The sequence below is a fragment of the Prionailurus bengalensis genome, chromosome X (assembly GCF_016509475.1).
Source record: "Prionailurus bengalensis isolate Pbe53 chromosome X, Fcat_Pben_1.1_paternal_pri, whole genome shotgun sequence".
In the NCBI taxonomy this organism is placed as follows: Eukaryota; Metazoa; Chordata; class Mammalia; order Carnivora; family Felidae; genus Prionailurus; species Prionailurus bengalensis.
In genome coordinates this window covers 38,956,070-38,968,433 of record NC_057361.1, presented here as the reverse complement: position 1 = coordinate 38,968,433, position 12,364 = coordinate 38,956,070, and positions in this window count along the sequence as shown.

Genomic DNA, 12,364 nt, shown 5'->3' with positions numbered 1-12,364 from the left:
TGAGGAACCTCCATACTGTTCTCCACAGTGGCTGGGCTGGTTTGCAATCCAACCAACCTTGCATGAGGTATTGTGTTTTTAATATCAAATTCCACCTGTTCATGGCTGGTATTTAGGACAGCGATTGAGTTTTGTATATTAACCCTGTATCCTTCAACCTTGCCGAAATCGTTTATTAGGTCCAGGAGGGTTTTTATTTATTTTGAGGGAGAGAGAGAAAGAGAGAGAGCACGAGTGAGGAGGGGCAGAGAGAGAGGGGGAGAGAAAATCCCAAGCAGGCTCCGCGCTGTCAGCACAGAGCACGATGCGGGGCTCAAACTCACCAACCGTGAGATCATGACCTGAGCTGAAATCAGAAGGTGGACGCTTAACCAACTGAGCCACCCAGGCACCCCACGAAGATTGTTTTATTTCTTTTATGCCAGTCTGTATACTTTCTACTTCCTTTTTCTCTTTTATCGTATTACTTAGGACTTGTAGTGCAAGGTTGAAAAGGAGTGATGAGAGGGCACATACTTGCCTTGCTCCCAAACTTAGTGAGAATGCTTTAATTTTCTCACCATTAGTATGATATTAGCTGTAGTTTTGTGGGGTTTTCTGTACATGTTCTTTATCAAGTTTCCCCCATTCCTAGTTTACTGAGACCTTTTAATTATGAATTGGTGTTTGATTTTATCAAAGGTTTTTTCTGCATCGACTGATATGATTATGTTTTTTCTGCTTCAGCTTGTTGACATGATGGATTACATTAATCAGTTTTTGAATATTGAGTCAGCCTTGCATACCTGGAATAAATCCCACTTGGTGGAAACTAATTTTAATTATTATTAACTTTTTATTATGTTGTATTATCACTAATTTTTATTATAATTAGAAAGGAACAAAAACTCGCTTTGATCTTACTAAAATTACTTTACAAATGAAAGCAATGTAATTGAATATGATTTGTACTTTTTGAAAACCTCGGTTTACCACTTTGGTCTGGTTCTAAGTTTAGTTTATTTTGATGACATCTACTTGATGAATTTACTTTAATGGTTCGACATGGCTGGGAAAGACACTGGCAAAGATACGTAAATTGAAAAAATGTCTTTGAGAGAGAGGGGGAGAGCGGGTGCATCCGTCTGTGCGCGCGCATCTGTCCGTGCGCACGCGCCGGTGTGGGGAGGGGCAGAGGGAGAGAGAGAAAATCCCCAGGAGGCTCCACGCCCAGGGCGCCATCCTACGACCCTGAGATCATGACCTGAGCAGGAGCCAAGAGCCGGGGCTGAAATGACTGAGCCACCCAGGTGACCCAAAGATACGTAAAAATAAAAGGAAAAAGTAGATCATTGGTTGCGTTGACCAATCGCAGTAATCTTTCTTGTAAGCCGTGTATCAGTCATGCAAAGATTTTTGTTGAAGGTTGGCGAGTGAATTTCTTTTAATGTCAAATTTTTCTAGTAAAACAAGCAGAAGATGCAGCATTTGAGAGATACCTTCATTTGGGAGATACGGAAACAAGACTGAAAATTCCATCTCTATGTTTTTTTTTTTTTTACAAATGTGACCATATGAAAGCTTTTGTGTCACCCATGCATATTGTTTTCTGCAACAAAAATAACACAACGGAGGAAACTTCCAAACATCTCTGCTCTCTCCATGGCATAGATTTCTTTCAAAACAATACTCAATTTCTCATTCATTTAAAAAAAAAATGTCAATGTTTAACTCTCAAAGAGGTTATGTGCTTTTATAAAAAAATCTCTGCTAAACAACAAAAGTTATGATTACTTGCCATCCTGGTACAGGTCAGCGAATTCAGAACCCTTATTAAAAGTAAAAGAAAACTTCAGGGGAGCCTGGGTGGCTCAGTCGGTTAAGCGTCCGACTTCAGCTCAGGTCACGATCTCGCGGTCGGTGAGTTCGAGCCCCGCGTCGGGCTCTGGGCTGATGGCTCAGAGCCTGGAGCCTGCTTCCAATTCTGTGTCTCCCTCTCTCTCTGACCCTCCCCCGTTCATGCTCTGTCTTTCTCTGTCTCAAAAATAAACGTTAAAAAAAAAAAGTAAAAGAAAACTTCAGAATTCATCTTTTAGTTTCACTACTTTTAAAATTGCTTTTCCAAGGGATACTTGGGTGGCTCAGTCGGTTAAACATCCGACTCTTGATTTCAGCTCAGGTCAGGATCTCACGGTTCAAGCTTCGCATGGGGTTCTGAGCTGACAGTACAGAGCCTACTTGGGATTCTCTCTCCCTCTCTCTGCCCCTCCCCACTGGCACTGTCTGTCCCTCTCAAAATAAATAAAAACTTTAAAAAAAACATTTATTAAAATTGCTTTTCCATAAGATCTTCCCTTTATGGCAGAAGGAATTTTCATGATTATTGCCCATCCCATCAGGAAGTTTTATACACATCCTGCTGTTATATATATATATATACATATATATATATATATATATATATATATATAATCCAGGGGCGCCCGGGTGGCTCAGTTGGTTAAGCGTCCGACTTCGGCTCCGGTGATGATCTTGCAGTTTGTGGGTTCAAGCCCCACGTCGGGCTCTGTGCTGACGGCTCGGAGCCCAGAGCCTGCTTCGGATTCTGTGTCTCCCTCTCTCTCTGCCCCTCCTCTGCTTGCACTCTATCTCTCTCCCTTTCAAAAATAAGTAAACATTAAAAAAAGAAAAGATAATACAGGGGCACCTGGGACGCTCAGTCAGTTGAGCGTCTGACTGCAGCTCGGGTCACAGTCTCGCAGTTTGTGAGTTCGAGCCCCGCGTGGGGCTCTGTGCTAACAAACAGCTCAGAGCCTGGAGACTGCTTCAGATTCTGTATCTCTCTCTCTCTCTCTCCCCCCCTGCCCTGTGCATGCTCTGCCTCTCTCTGTCTCTCAAAAATAAATAAATGTTAAAAGAAAATGTTAAAACATGAATATGAAAAAAAAAAACAAAAACATAATATAATCCAAAATGCCACCTAACCGAGCGTTCAAGCTGCAAACCCTTACAATGCACAGACAGCATCCCACTGCAGTTTTATAAATCTTCCTTCTAATTGAGATGAAACTCGAATAACATAGTTTACCATTTTAACCACTGTAAAGTGTGCACTTAGTTCACCGGCAACCATCCCCACCGATTCTAGAACCCCCCAAAGCAACCTTGGACCCAGTAGACAGTCACTCCCTACCCTGTGTGTCCTCTCCCCATGCCCTGGAAACCACCAATCTGCTTTCTGCCCCCACTGCATTTTTCTAAGTGTTTATTCATTTAATTTGAAAGAGAGAGAGAGATTGGGAGAGAGAGAGAGACAGAGAGCACAAGTAGGGGAGGGGCAGAGAGAGAAGGAGGGACAGAATCCCAAGTAAGTTTCCTGCTGTCAGCACAGAGCCCAACGCGGGGCTCAATCTCATGAACCCTGAGATCATGACCTGAGCCAAAGTCAAGAGTTGGCTGCTTAACCGACTGAGCCACCCAGGCGCCCCCCGCCCCCCCCCCCCCCCCCCCGCCACCACACACTGCATTTTTTCACGCTCTTTCTCTTCCCTCAGAATACGGTGCCCGCTGTGTGTCTCATGACCTCTGGGAAGATACCAATTCAGCCAGCATACTAAGTATCATCAGAGCCTATTTAAAATTTGTTTTTATTTATTTTGAGAGAGACACGGAGTGAGAGAGAGAGAGAGCATGTAAGTAGGGGAGGGGCAGAAAGCGAGAGAGACAGAGAATCCCAAGCAGGCTCCATGCTGTCTGTGCAGAGCCCAACGTGGGGCTCGATCCCACAAACCATGAGATCGTGGCCTGAGCCAGCCAGGGACCCCCCTCAAAGCCTCTCTCCCCAGCGTCGAGAGTCGGACGCTTAACCGACTGAGCCCCCCAGGGACCCCCATCAAAGCCTATTTAATGTCCTGTTCTTTAAAAATGAAGAATATGAGAGAAATTCGAATGATTTCTTTAGGAAGGTTAAAACAAATCTGTGTTGAGCACAGTTCCCAGAATGATGTAGGTGTTCTGCAAATCATTGTCTCTCTTTTTCTTGAACACACACACACACACACACACGCACACACACCCCTTTTCCTTTTCCATCCGAAACAAATCGAAGCTAATAATAACTTGTTCCTTAATTTTCAGGTAGGCAGAAAACTGAATTAGTCACCAAGCTCCTTTCTAGGTCTAAAATTCTGTGAGGACACCCACTGGTAGGGTCAACTGTCACTGTTTCCTCGGAACCGAGGGGTTTCCTGGGGCTTTGGGACAGTCTGGGGGTAAAGCAAGACAGGTTGTCCCCTCTGTCCTTTGGGCATCTATGTCTTTGCCGGATGCTGTCACACAGCCCCTCTCACCAGAACCTCGGCCTTTGAGTGTTTGGGGGGTGGGGGGAAATGGACGCAATCAACAGGGTGTCTTTTCCATCTGCTACGCAGGCCTCTTCGCATCCAGAGCATGCTAGAACCCCGCCCCCTGCCAGAGCCAACCATGACATTGGGGGTGTCTTCCGGAGCATGTCAAAATTCCCCCGGCCTAGAGGGGGTGGGATCAGCATGTTAGAATTGTTTGACAAGCATAGTGCAAGATTTCTTTCAGGGAGGGGACTCACTTATTAGTTACTTGTACACACAAAAAAAATATTTAGAAAAGAAAGTAAAACCAGAGGCTTTCTATAAAATCTCATTTTTTCTATAATCTTGGTAGATAGATTAAAAAAGTAAAGCAGATACATGGTTAGCAAATTCAGGCGGCCCAGAAATGAACCAATTTAAAGGCGAACAATTTCCCTCCCTTTGCCTCCAGTGTCTCTCTCTTAACTGCTGTTAACACATTTTTGTCTCTCCTTCCCTGTCCCCCAGATTATTTAGGCATATACCAAGAAACCAATCAATCAGTCCATCTGTCTCTATCTATCTATCCATCCATTCATCCAAATCTCCACCCTTATTTATACAAAAAGAATCATTCCATACACACTCTTCTGCACCTTGATTCTTGGAGATATTTCCATGGCAGCCTAGACCATCGTTTCTTGGTATTTCAAAGTGACAACAAGGAGCATAGTATAAGGGTTAAGAGCATAAACCCTGAAGCTGAAGGCAGGAAGAGTAAGAGGGAAAAGTGGAAGGCGAGTGGAGAGGTGGAGGAGGGGGAGGAGGGGGAGGAGGGGGAGGAGGAGGAGGAGAAGGAGGAGGAGGAGGGGGAGGAGGAGGAAGAGGGGGGAGGGGGAGGAGGAGGAAAGGAAGAAGGAGAAGAAAAAGAAAAGGAAGAAGAGGAGGAAGCAGGGGGAAGAGGGGGAAGAGGAGGAGCAGGGGGGAGGAGGGGGAGAGGACAACGGAGACATGGAGCCTAAAATCTACACGTACATTCTGAAGGGTTCTATTCCAGAAAAGCTTTTATTCAGATGAAGCTTTCTACCTCATAGGAGCAGGCTTTATGCTAAGATAGGTCTGAGTGCCAAGCTGATATCCCCACCCCGGCCAAAACAGGGAAGGAGAGAAGGACCTGGGGAGAAGAGCAGGTACGGCTCAGTAGATACCCGCACACCGTAGAAACATTGCAATTCTTAATTGTACTTAAACCAATTTAATTTCTACTGTAATCCCATCATCCTGGATTGATAGGAAATCCAAACCTTTAGAAGCTAGCACTACTCCTAGGGTGATGCAAAGGTCCTGTGGTTGTACCAGTGACAAGATATTTGGGATCATGCACATGCACACACACACACATTTAAGTCTTCGGGCTAACTGTCTACACTTGTTGCAGTTGAGAAGCCCTTCCTCACAGGCCCCGTGCTCCCATTTTCCCCGAGAGATGCTTGGAGCACAGCACTCTTTTCTGGAATGGGAGCCCCTGTGGCTGGAGCAAGCCTCCTTATGGCATTTCACAGTCCTCTCCTGAGGTTTGCTTGGCGCCTTCCCCCTAGTGCAGGCCTCCTCTAGTCTCAGAAACCACCAAATGTGGCCCCTTCTGGGTCTCCCTGGCTCTCTCCTCTCCAGCTGCCTTTAAGCACCCCCCCCCCCTTTTCCTGTGCTCCCAGTGGCCCTCCATATAATCCACTTCGGCTTTCTCTGAGATGAAGAAGCCCAGAGTCTGATTGTCTGCTGGCAGCAGGAAAAGGAAAAAAGAAAAAATGCGTGGGGAGAGGGAATGCATAAACTAGTACCTCAAAAATTATCTTGTGCCATTAAGATGGAACTAGAACGTTCCTTCTGAGACACTCCTATTCAGGGATATTGTAATAAGTATACTATTTTTATTGTCCAGGTGTGAACATCAGTCCCTCACGCTTAGATTTCTCTCGTTTCACCATCAAGCAGTCGTGGTATCTATTCCGGAGGGGCCAGTGTTAACCTCTGACAGAACCGCCAAGGCAGGCCAGAGCTGCTTCGAGGGGGAACATGGCACAGGGGTTGAGGTATACAATGGTCAGGCTTGGTCAGAAGAGGTAGTGAAGCCTCATACACGTTGGCCCAGGTTCAATTCTGGGAATCCGTGTAGAGAGCCATACGTCCCACGAGTCATACCGGACGGCACGCACAGAAAGTTCTAGACTCATGTCCACCCAACCTCCGCCTCTCTCCTACGACGAAGCCGTCAGGGACCTCTCGTGCGGTCCAAGCCAGAAGAGAAATTCAGTTCGGCCCGAGGAGGACTTAAAGTGCCCCGTGGTGTGGAGCGGACCCTTGCAAGGGCCCTTCTGGAATAATCTAGAGCTCAGCGCTTTCAGACCATCCCTGGACCGTCTCTACTGAACGCCCATTGAGGGCAGGCCCCCGGGTCTTGGCTGGCGTCGTGGCGTCGTGTCCCCCTCTCCCCCCCCCCCCCCCCCCCCCCCCCCCCCCCCCCCCCCCCCCCCCCCCCCCCCCCCCCCCCGCGCGGTGCTTTCACGGCGCTTGACCCGCAGCAGTGATCTCAGCCGAATGAGCGAGTGAGTGAAGGAAAGAACGAAACGCGCCCATCCGGGTGAAAAGAGCCGAAGCGAGAATCTCTCCGTGAGGACGCTCCTCGTCGCCAACAGCCCTGCTTCCCCAGGAGCCCAAGAACATTCGGTGCAGGTGCCACCCCGGGCCCGCGGGAGGCAGAAGCTGGTGTCTCCCGGGGCGACGGCGGTGTCGCCCAGCCCCGGGGAGCCCCGGCCGTAAATCTCCGCCTCTTCCACTTCCTGCCAACCTCGGCTGATTTATTCCCCTGTGGTTTGGGGATCGGAGGCTTCTCACATTGCTGATACATTACTCATGTTAGCTCTATAGGCGGCGGGGTCAGACGGGTGGCCCCTTGGAGCTCAGAAGGGACTGGCAGGCACGCAGCCGTGGCTCTTCCTCGGAGGGGTCGCCTCCTGCCATCGCACTCTGCGGGCTCAATTGATACCCTTGAAAAGGGCCACGTCCACCTTGCTCCCGGCAGACGCCCCCCCTCCCCTCCCCGCTGCTGCCTGCCACACCCCACCGCCTCCTCCCCCGGGGGTGGGGGGGGGGGTGCTAGGTAAATTCTATTGCCCACTAATTGAGCTCCGTAATGAGTCAGAGGGACTTGGCGGTGTCTGCTCTTCTGGCTCATTCCTCTCATAAACATTCAGTGACAAACTTTTTCTCTGGCCTGGGGTCATAGAGAGGAAAAAAAAAAAAAAAAACAGAGAAAAACCTCTTAACTTTTTTTTTTTTCCAACTTAAGGCTTCAGTGAAATATTTTCCACCATCCTCAGTGAGACATAATACTTCATGTCAGGAATAAGTTAATGAGAAAAATATGGATGGCCCCCCGCCCCCCCCCCCCCCCCCCCCCCGTCTCTCGGGGACCTGGTGGGCATTTTGCCCCCACCCCCAGCCGAGAACCGGTTCCTCCGTAAGTCCGTGGGGCCCATGGAGAAGTCTCTGGTTCGAGTCTGGTCCCAAGGTCCCGGGGACTGGCCTATCTCTCGCGGCGGTCGGCGATTGCATTTACCTTGAACTTGGACACCCGTCCCTAGGGAACCTCCCTTAGAACTCCCCGAGGAGCTGTCAAGTGGGTGAATGGCCCACGGCAAAGCATCGCCAAGTACCAAGTATTTCAATATGGCCCTTTTCGAATTGTATTTCATCTCCGGATCAAAAATGTGCTTACCTAAAGAACATCCAGACTCTTAGCGAGGCATGCGGCTGGGTCCCTACCATCTGGCCCCAACCTGCTTTGGCAATCTGACTTTCCACAACCCGTTTCCAGCTCTCAGCAAACACTCCTACCACCGCTGCCTGAACCCTCCTGCCTAAAATGTTCTTCCCTTCAACCAGTCTAAATCCTTTTCCTTTAGACAAAGACAACGGGGTAATGAATTGGTGCTCCTTCGCACAGATATTCTTTAAATATTTACTCAACGCTTTTAGCGTGTGTGATGGAGGGAAAGGCTGGTGTTTTCACTAATGCAAATAATAGAAAGAAACAGAGTCCCTTTCTAATTCCCTTCCAAGGGCTAAACAGAGTCAATGTTCTAAAAAAAAAAAAAAATCAACAAAACCTTTCTGTCTTTAAATAGTTTCTGTCCTCTCTGGTTTTCTTTTATAATGTCCCAAGTCACATAACTTTTGAGGAAGCGTATTATGAGGTTTAAAACACAGCTTATGGGGGCGCCTGGGTGGCTCAGGCGGTGGAGCGTCCAACTTCGGCTCGGGTCGTGATCTCACTGCTGTCAACACAGAGCCCGCTCTGGACCTTCTGTCCCTCTCTCTCTCTGCCTCTCCCCTGCTCGTGCTCTCTCTCTCTCTCTCTCTCAAAAAAAAAAAAAAATTAAAACACAAATTATGAAGTCTATCACTCTTTCCTAGTAGACAATCCCCACCAAACATCATTCAAGTTCAGAACTTTATGTGATTGTAACTGGTCTTAGGTGGGTAGTGAGGCCACTATATATGAGATATCATATATAAAAAGTATTTATATAAATAAATATTATATCTATATAATATACATATTATATATCTATATACATACTATATCTCATCTATACATATATACGTATTACTATGGTGTATTATATATATGTGTGTGTGTGTGTGTGTGTGTGTATATATATATATATATCGTATTGGGACCTTATCTTCTTAGGTGGGAACAGAATCAATTCTATATTTCACCAATTTAATGAGAGTTTGCATGAACAAACCTGAGTTAAGGGGCACCGTGTTTATAATTCACTCTAGGATTCTTTTAGTCTCCTCACGGGGCCTTTCTAAGCGAGAATCTTTTGTGAGACGTTGGGCTCTGTTACGTGTACGTTGTTCCAGAATCTTCCTCTGTGCGTACTTTCTCTGTGAAGAATTCCTCACCACTTTTACCTTCATTATCTCTCTCACCTTTACGTTCCTACCCAAGATTCCGGTATGTTCCATAACTAGAACTTTGCTACTCAAAGTGCGGGCCACAGACGAGGAACCCTAGCATTACCCAGGAGCTTGTTAGAAATGCAAAATCATGGGCCCCACCCCAGAACTTTTGAATGAGAGGTGATTTGTATGTACATTCAAGTTTAAGGAGATCTGGACTAGAACACACTATACAGTCTGGTATTTTTTTCTGGCAGCTTCCAGTGTGTAACTTATGGATTCTGAAGAGCAGTCCCCCACTGTGTTTTAATTCTTTTCTCTCCCCCACAGCTCTTAACTGGGCCCCCCAAAAGTGTCAGGGGCACTTTTGTTACAATGTTGGTCCATTTTTTCAGTCCAATCCAGCTCAACCTTTAGAAGTTCAACTTTGACTGTTTTTCTAGGAAGTAAAAGAGCTATTTTTCCTTCAAGGCCTATGATTTCTATGATTCTGTAATTGAGCTCCAAAGACTGTTTTTAATTTGACCTCAAGTGCAATTCATGAAGACAACTTTGACAATACGAGTTCCCCTTTGGGCAAAAATACTCCCATTGGAAATTCAGAAAGGGTCCTATTGAGTAAAATGCTTCTTAATTTACTGTAAAACGTGTGTTTAGAAAAGCAAATAATCTATGACAGAGCAGAGAACTGTCCACTATTATGAAATCCAATAAAGAAGAAAAAAGTAAACTGAGCCCTCCCAACGTTTTTTATAACAAAGCCAACAACTAACTCTCAGCTTCCTTGGTGGATCCGTGAGCAGCACGCATCAAATGTAATCATCCAAGGGGCCTACTCTGCTGTCTGCCTTCAGATATCTGGGCTTTCAGGACAAGACTTCAGTTGGAGGTGCCTGAGGGCTTCGCGGCCTCCTGGGGGTAATGGGATTAAGGGTTAAGACAAAAAGGGAAAAAAAAACTGTATAAATCTCTGTGGATTGGGCGTAGGGAGTTAGAAACTGTTACTGGGATCCCATTCTGGAGAGAGACAGAGCTGAAAGGTATGTGACTTTCCGATATTTTCTGGTCATCGCTCAAATACTCTCTGGATCTGTCCCCCCAAAACTTGCTTCGCCCTTCTTGATGGATGACAGTTTGATGGTGGAGAGAGAAGGGTGACTTCTGGAGCCCTAAAAAGACTTGTGGTTCAGTGACCCAGGCTGCCTACACACTATGATTATTGGAGAAGCAAATACTTTCCGTATTTAGGGGTGAAACAAAACAGAGACTTGCCCCTGGGTGTGAGAAGGTGAGATGGGTTAGAAGGTGAACTGGAGCTTTGGAGTGAGAATGAAGGCAACCAGTGAGGAGGCCAATGAGCCATTCACGGCAGAGGATGCTGTCTGGGACGCGGGTCCCTAATGATGCTGGATGGGCTCATCAGCGACTTCCAAAGTCCCAATCACCTTAAACCGTGCTTGCCCAGAGACTGATGAAGAATAAGGAAACAAAGGCAATGAACATCCACCCACTTACGAGCACAAACATGCCCGCATTGATGAAAACCAACACGCATTCATGAGATACCTACTATGTGCCAGGCATTGTGCTTGGTGCTGAGGATAGAGAAGGGAATAAAACACCACTTTTCCCTTTGAAAAACTCCTAGTCCGGTGGGGAGCCCAGGACACTGATATCTAGAAGCTGGTATGGTTGAGTGCCGATGTGGGTGGGATTTAATATCTTGGGGCATCATCAGGGACTGCTTTCTGATTATTGGTCCTGATTCTTCACCCCTTCCTGTCACTACGACTTTAGCCCGTATGGCTTTGTGGTTCTCCCCACACAGTGTATTTCTTCACACTGTGGCTTTGGACTCGGCCACGTGACATGCTTCACCAATGGGGTGTTTGCCAATGTGACTTGAGCAGGGGCTTGAAACGCGCCTGTGTGATTGGCCTTACACGCTTGTGTTTCCGGCACCATGAGAAGAGCGTGCCTTGACTAGCCACTGGGTAGACCTTGACTAGCCACTGGTCCCCAAAAGAGAATGAGACGGAGTTGGAGCTCCCTTGAGCCGGCTGGAGCTTAGCTCTTCGGCTGACTGCCAGCCCAACGGAAGAGGTAAAGGAAGGAGGAAGAGGTAAAGCATGTGCCATTACTGAACATGACACCACACCTCAACTCTGAACTCCATGGCCGCAGAGAAGTGAGGGAGAACACTTTGCTCGGGCCCGAATGTGTGTGTCTGTTGGTCCCCGCCAGTCTTATGCCCACCCGCCTGTGAACTGGGCCCCACTGTATACTGGAATCAGTGGAGGCTTGGCTTGATGGGGGACCCCCCTCAACACTGGTTTGAAGGACTGGATGTGGCCTCTTGTTCTATTAGTAGCCACGCCAGGGGGGGAATCATGATGGGCCATGGACAGGCATTAACTAAATGAGCATTGACGTGCGTTAACTCAACTAATGTCATCCTGTTAACAACTACCCTTTGAGATGGGTACAGCTGTTGTTCTATCCATTAGTGCTCTAGCTTTACCAGCTGGCCGGGCAACCCCAATCATCTTATTCATTCCCCCCATTATTTTTTATTTTTTTTAAATAATTGTTTTAAACGTTGATTTATTTTTGAGAGAGAGAGACGGGAGAGAGGGGCAGGGAGGGAGGGGGACAGAGGATCCGAAGCGGGCTCTGTGCTGACAGGCTGACAGCAGTGAGCCTGAGGCCGAGCTCGAACTCCCGAACGGGGTGATCATGACCTGAGCGGAAGTCGGAGGCTCAACCGACTGAGCCATCCAGGTGCCCCTCCACCCGCTATTACTGAGCCCCTAATGTGTGTCCAGCCCTGTCTGGCACAGGGGAGTGTGTAAATGAAACATAGGACCCGTGCCCTCATGGAACTTCCAGCTAATCCTCATGGAGCTGCCATCCCCTTTCCCCAAGCCTGGTCCCATCTTTCAGGCCCACTGGTGTCCACTTAAATACACACCACGAGGGGCGCCTGGGTGGCTCAGTCGGTTAAGCGGCCGACTTCGCCTCAGGTCACGATCTCGCGGTCCGTGAGTTCGAGCCCCGCGCCGGGCTCTGTGCTGACGGCTCAGAGCCTG